Source organism: Orycteropus afer, unplaced genomic scaffold (assembly GCF_000298275.1).
Source record: "Orycteropus afer afer isolate SDZICR_OR568_19922 unplaced genomic scaffold, OryAfe1.0 scaffold00409, whole genome shotgun sequence".
NCBI lineage: Eukaryota > Metazoa > Chordata > Mammalia > Tubulidentata > Orycteropodidae > Orycteropus > Orycteropus afer.
In genome coordinates, this window is record NW_006921996.1 from 995,371 (window position 1) to 1,002,865 (window position 7,495).

At 40.1% G+C, this 7,495-nt stretch overlaps 1 pseudogene; it reads right to left on the reverse strand.

The window, feature by feature from the left end:
* Positions 1-6,150: 6,150 nt before the first annotated feature.
* LOC122151370 lies at positions 6,151-7,004 on the reverse strand (annotated as a pseudogene).
* Positions 7,005-7,495: the final 491 nt, after the last annotated feature.

A 7,495-nucleotide genomic window follows, 5' to 3' on the forward strand; every position in this document is an offset into this window, starting at 1 on the left:
TCTGGTTAGCAGGCAAGTGACTTAGCCACTATGCTACCAGAGCTCCTGGCTTAGAACCTAGATCCTCTAATTCTGTACCAGGTCTGTCCCAACTCAGCGCTGCCCCAGAAAGCTCCAGAAACCTGCCTTTCCCTCTATTGTTTTGTTAAATCAAACAGCAGGAATCTGAAGAGCTCATTAAAATTCTACTCACTAATTCATGATAAGGCATTAAAAATTTAAAATCTATGCCTTTTGTCAAGTACCTTTTCTTTTATTAATTATCTAATCATAACAGAGTCAATTGATTAATAACCCTTGTTACATGTATTTCCAGCCTATTGATAAGGTTCAGCTGAGTACTCTTGTGTACCCGAAAGAAAGTTTATTTAAAAATTACTAAAGCATTTAAAAACGAAAGTAAATAAAACTAACCCAGTCTCAACAGGAGAATTGTGGGAAATTCGTGTGAGGGGGAATTGCTTTCAATGGCAATTTTAAGGACATTTATTCTCTAGTACTGAGCCTACAGAAGATAACATCTTAAATACAAATTTCATTCTCTGGTGGCAGAAAAACTGTTAAACAGCTGGAGTCCAGGAAGGAAAATAGCCTGGAGTGTGGTGAAATTCCGAAACATACTATAAAAACAAAAGCCTGATAAATTTATTTATGCAATTTATTTTTTTAAAAGAGTCAAGTAAATATTTTAAAACTGAAGTCAATAATTTTCTCTTTATTTGTTCAGACAAATGAAAGGTCAGTAACTGAAATGCTCATATGATATGCTCTCAGGAGACAAGACCACTGCAGTAATTTTTTTAGCCTTGTAATTACTGCCAGTTTGCAAAGAGCACATATATTTGCATAATATAAAGCAATGTGCTACTAATACAAAAAAAGCATATAGTATTCAACATCTAGAGTTGGCAAAATTAACTGGAATTAACTTGGTTAGCCCATGCTAAATGTTCCTAGATCTGTAGAGAGTTGGCAATTTGGAGGTTAACCATAATAACAGATGTTTCCTATGATGCTACCATGTCTGCAGATGGTACATACAATGAACAGTGCTTCAAAAATTGATCAGCAAGACATTAGAAATAATCTCTTATATTTATATGTTGCACTGCATTGTTATGCACCATCAAGTCAGACCTGACTTATAGCGACCCCACCTTGGGTTTCTGAGGCAGTATCACTATGGAAGTAGATTGCCCACCCTTCATTCCTGGGTTTAAACCACCAGCCTTCTGGTTAGCAGTCAAGTACCTTAGGCACTATGCTACCAGAGCTCCTATATGTTGCACTAGTATTTTACAAAGCATTTTCAGTCAATATCTGAAACCTATCCAGTGACAAAATGCAGGTATTACAGGTGGGGAAACCAAAGTTCAGGCACATCAAGGAGGTTGCTCAAGGCCATTCAAATTGTAAGTAGTTCAACTGGAATGGAAACTAGTGTCCTATAACTCCAGATTCAACAACTTTCCTGTTACACCACTCTTCAAGTCAAACAGACCCCATTGCTCAATGTCCTATGGAATGCTTGCATCTCAACCTTTGGAATACACGTGTATTCATTTTTTTCTGGAACGCGGTTTTTATTTTCTCCCAAATCCCACATGTATACTCAGAGGCATTGAGTCTTCGAGCTGGGACTTTGCAGATAAGTGTATAAGGTAAATTTCTCAAGATGTAGCTTTCCCAAATTCAGAATTCCTATCTCTGGACTTCCAGCTGAGTGTTCTTTCCAACACAAATCTGTTCCTTCTCAAAGGTGCTTTACAAAGAGGGCATTCATATCATTCACACAAAGAACTAAAAACTATCACAGTAAGTATTGGACCAGTAAGTGCTTAGAAAAATGCAAGTTACTAAACTGATGCTAGACATTATCTAGATTCCTATTCTGGTTTTTATGTATTAATCAAGTGGACTCTCCCAAGTTGTGACTGACTCAAAATTAATGATGCCAGTGTTTACCCAGCACTGAGATTTTTCCCTTCCTCTTTGCCTGATCCAACGGTAACAACATCAGCAATTTCTTTACTTCCATTTTCCAGTGAAGTTTTATATTAATTTCTGGTGAGTTCTCTTTTACCCATACAGTTGTCTAACAGTGGTATCTATAGCCTTGGGAGGTGTATTATGCTGGGTTATCTAGAGAAGCAAAACCAGTTAAGTTTATATATACATATAGAGAAAGAGAAATTTATCTTAGGAAAATGGCTCACACACACTTATAGAAACTGGCAAGTCCCAAGTTCTTGAATAAAATGTCAAGCTGGAGGCTTTTCCTGACTCTGCAACTGCAGGGCCTGACAAACTCAAGGTTGGCAGGCAGTATACTGGCTGTTGACTCCAATGAATGCCAAATCCAAGATCTCCAGGCAAATCATGGGTTGTTCACTCACAGACAGTTGTAGGCAGCACAACAGGATCCCAATCCACAGAAGAGTGTCTCTTTTCCCAGGATGTCCATAAGTATATTGGAAGCAGCCACACCCCTAGGGAAACTCCCTTTCAATGGATTGGCTGCTCAAAACATATACATAAGATCTCATCATGGGAATAAACCACATTGCAACTGTTTAAACCACAGAGAATTGTCGTCCAGCCATGTTGACACAGCTCCAACTATCATAGTCCACCCCTTGTCAACTTGGCAGTTGTACACATTTTCTTAACCATATATAATCTCTAATTAAGGACAACTATAAAGTCATATCTGCACCTAACATGATACACTATCACTTGTAAAACCAAAATGTGTTAACCTTGATTATATTTCCCAGATTGTAGCAGAAGGAAACAAAAATATTTGATGTACATATACAATGAAGAAATATAACAATTACAGTTTTCATTTCTGCAACTGGTCACTTGGTTGTAGCTGATATTCATAACTCCCTTCTTCCACCACCCATTCTGTATTTCCCTTGCCCTCAGCAAGCACCTCAGCTGGTCGTGGTTCTTTGCCTGGTGGGGTGACCCAAACCTTAATTCCTGAAGGCTCAGCACCATTTGTAGTCATATCAGATTTGGGTTGCCATAATTTTCCATTGACTTTAATCACAGGGCATGGTAGTACTAAGAGACATCCTAAAGAATATCCTGTATTCCAGACATATTCTTCTTTACCTCCATTATGTAATGGCAATCCAAATTTCCCTTGGTAATCCAGGATCTATCACACCAGATAGTATAGTAACACCCTTCTTTGTCTGTTGATGCAGAGGAATGAGGAAGTCAAAATGGCCCGATAGCATTCTTAACTGCCAGTTCAATCAGTATTGTGTCTGCGGGTGGGAGTGTTCCTCTCTATGGGACTAAGATCTCCAGACCCGCAGAGCATAGTATAGCAGGGACAAGAAGCACAATTTTCTTGAGTGAGTAACTAGGGGTAGTAGTGAGTGATAGCATTTTCGTATCCACCCTTTGATTCCTGGACCCATGAATCCTGGCTATTGGAGAAACAGTACCATATACTGAATGCTGGTTTAGAGCACATACAGCCTCCGGAAGAACATTGCCCAAACCCTTCAAGGTTTTGCAAACTAGCTGACATTGTAATTGTGTTTTTAGTAGGCCATTCCATTGTTCTATCAAGCCAGCTGCTTCAGGATGATGGGGAACATGGTAAGACCAGTGACTTCTATTGGCATAGGCCCACTGCCACACTTCTAGCAGCAACAATGGGTGGTTGGGGAAGTTCCTGAGAACATTCAGCAATGTCTTCCATTGCCTCTACCTCAGGCAATGACCAGCAGGAACAGTTGGGTTAATGCCATCAAACTGAGATAGAAGGGATAATGATTTTATAGTAATCTCTTCAGATGGGAGGGATTCAACAGAATTTACAGGCTCCATATCCTGATCTTCCTATCTGCCTGTATGTTCCCATTCCAGGTTTCAGGATCCCATTTTTTTTCCCAAAATGTCCTCACTTTATCTTCAGACACCATTCAGGATTGGTAATTGGCGTTGTAATTCATCCACCCTTACAATAAGACTCTGGGTTTGGTTTTCGTCTATATCAGCTCTGTTACTAAAAGAAATAAGGCTTTCTTTCAGAACATAACTGGAAACACTGAGGTCTTTTATGTAGCGTTTAAGCTGTGACTCAGCAGTTCTGAGCTCATCTCCCTCTTTCACCACTTTGTGTAGTGTAATTAGGACCAACCAACTAGCTTCCTTATAATCCTCATTCTGACAAAATTGCAGAAAAGTATCAAATATGTGATCACCCAGAGCCTCACTTCTCAAAAATACTTGATCTTTTGGTGGTGCTATTTTTCATATTAATGTTGCCCCCTCACACCACAGATTACCAGGGCCCTCTTTACTAATGGAGGCAGAGTCACTGATGCCTTTACGATTAATCAGATTGTAGAACCAAACCAGAATCAGTGAGAACCAATTTAGGAAGTCCATCCTTATGATTTTGTCACTCTAGAACCACTCCTAGTACCAAATGTATTAGGCTGAATTCTCTAGAGAAGCAAAACCAGTAAAGCTTATATATACATATAGAGAAAGAGAAATTTATCTTTAGAAAATGGCTCAAACAATTATAGAAGCTGGCAAGTCCCAAGTTGTTGGATCAAATGTCAAGCTGGAGGCTTTTCTGAACTCACACAGCTGCAGGGGCTGATGAGCTCAAGGTTGTCAGGCAGTATACTGGCTGTTGACTTCAACGAATGATGAATCCAAAATCTCCAGGCAGAATGGTGGATTGTTCGCTCATGGAGAGTTGTAGGCATCACAACAGGATCCCAATCCACAGAAGAGTATCCCTTTCCCAAGATGTCCATAAATATATTGGAAGCAGGCCATACCCGTAGGGAAACTGCCTTTCAATGGTTTGGCTATTCAAAACATATACATCCGATCCCATCATGGAAATAACTCATATGACATCTGCTTAAACCACACAGAATTGTGGTCCAGCCAAGTTGATACACAGCTCCAACTATCACAGAAGGTGACTTAAAATTCCATTTCATTCATATTTTAAAACAAATGTGAATTCAATTCAGCATTTATTTCCCAGAGTCTGTTTTTATTGTCCCTGTGTTTCAGAGCAACTTATGACACAATTAAGGAATTAGGAAGAGACAAAAATTTCAACCACAGATTCCTTATTTAAGATATATTTGCTTAAAAATTCTCTGATTTCCAAAGAATTCATTTGAATTTTATTAGAAAGACATTGAAAGGGCATGATGCTTGGAGCAAGGAGCCTGGGGTGACAATCTTGGGTTTCTTATGAAGTTGCTTCATAACCTTGAGTAATTCAGTTCTCTATAAACCAGAGTACAATGTCTTGGGTGATGCAAATGGTAAAGTGCTTGACTATTGACCAAAAGGTTGGTGGCTCAGATACATCCAGAGTTCCCTTGGAAGAGAGGCCTAGCAGTCTAATTCCAAAAGTTCACAACTTTGAAAACTGTATGGAGCAGTTCTGCTGTTGATTTGATTTGATGTCTACTCAATGATAAGTGTTTTTATTTTGTTTTGTTTTGTTGTTGTTTTTTGTTTTTTAAGGACCAGCCAAGTTGTAGCAATGTAGGAGTCTGCAATATCCTAAAGTCTATCATAGCAGAAATGTTCATCTGATTTGTTGACAGGAGTCTATGGTTTCAATACCAATGGGAAACAGTCTACATAGGTGCACTTGCATTCTCTATTATGTCTCAGGTAAGTTTGACAAGTCTGAGGTACATAATCTTGATCCAAAGGGTTTGGAAAGGCTCATTAGCTCTGCTTTCATTAATTTCTGCCTATTGGTTATTTATGGAGTGGTAGGCATCTTACTTGTACATTAATGAGGAGTTAATTACAATTAAGTGCTGTAATAGCTGCCAGTGATTATTAGTTTTTAAAGAAAAGACTATTTTCTTTTCTTCTTTTTTTTTTGATTTGCAAATATAGTTAATTTTACAGAAATTCAACATTATAAATAGCAGGCATTTCCTAGACCACTTCTGGGCACACCTGGCTATGTACAGACCATGCTATGCAGAGAGAGCAGTGATGCAGCCTACTACTTGAGATTCAGAGAGATGGCAATTCGCCTGCACCATCCTGCCTTCCCCCAGCCACATGTGCCTGCCCACTGCTGAAGGCCACCAGAGTCTGTCTGGGCCTAACCTGGGCCTGGAGCAGTTACATGGTTCCAGCCTACATCTCCCATTCCTTCGTGTTGTTGTCATCCTTTTCTTTCTTCTTGGTTGGTTTCCATGGCAGGGTTGTAGAAGGAACATTTGTTGGTGTGTGTGTGTGGGGGGTGGGGATGGGGGGCTGTTTTGAGTCCAGTGATTTCTAGCTCATTCTTGTCTAGTTCTTGTTTTAGTTCCACCATGAACTCATGCTCATCAAACTCTTCTCCCAACCCTACAGGTTTAGAAATAGCTGTTGAAATCTCCTCTGCAAGATCTTGCTGTTCAGCAATGTCATGCATTATCTTATCGACTTTTTTGATGTCTTCCATGATAATGAAGGAGTTCTGGTGGCTCTATGATTAAGGGATTGGGCTGCTGACCAAAAGTTCCATGGATGGAACCCATCAGCCCTCCCTGGGTAAAAGATAAGGCATTCTGATTCCATAAAGATTTACAGCTTTGAAAACCCTGTGGGGATTGCTCTGAGTAGGAATTGATTCAATGGCAGTGCATTTGGTTTGATTAGTACATTGTCATGAGCAGCACCCATATTCTTGAGCACATCGGTATTGGTATTGGTGTTCTCCAGAGCCTACTGGAGCTCCATCATGGATAGTGTGTAGTCAAACTGCACCAACTGCTTCTCATAACTCTTCTTGCACTTGAGTGCCTGGAGGGTCACGTGCACTTGTTTTTGGTGTTGTGCCTTCTGCTCCATCATCTCTGGGAGCTCCTGCTACTTTCTTAGCATCTCCTTTGTGTTCCTCAAAAGAGACTCTTGGGTGGGGGATGAGGGGATCAGGCTGCCCTTGCTGGCCTTACCCACTCCAGCCCAAACAGTTTCTGGAAAATGGACATGATTCCTGCCCATTGTGCATGCCTGCACCACCCACTCATTTTCCTGCTCTGCTAGGCTTTGGCACTCATTCCTGGCCCTGCTGCTCCATGTCTCTACAGGCCTCTCTGCTAACTCCCTTCAACTAGAACAGAAATTTTAATTCAAGTACTTCTCACAGCTTTTCAGGCTGAAAAAGGGTGTACTGTAATAGACTGTAAGGGCCAAACCCTCACTGTCTCCTAATGTCCTCATCATTTGAATTGCACAAAAAAATCTAGGAAAGAATATATTTTCACCTTGCACATGGACAAGTACGCACCTCTGTCTGTACTGATAATGCAGAGTCATCTGTCATTTTTTCCTAGAGGACCTTTCCTTACAACCCTAAGAGAAAATGGACATAGAGGTAATCCTATAATAGAGGTAAGGTTCATAAGGTGGGGATATGGCTTAAAAATTGAAATAACAGGGAAGGTTTGCAAGAAAAATTGCTTCTTGCTGAATCCTGAGG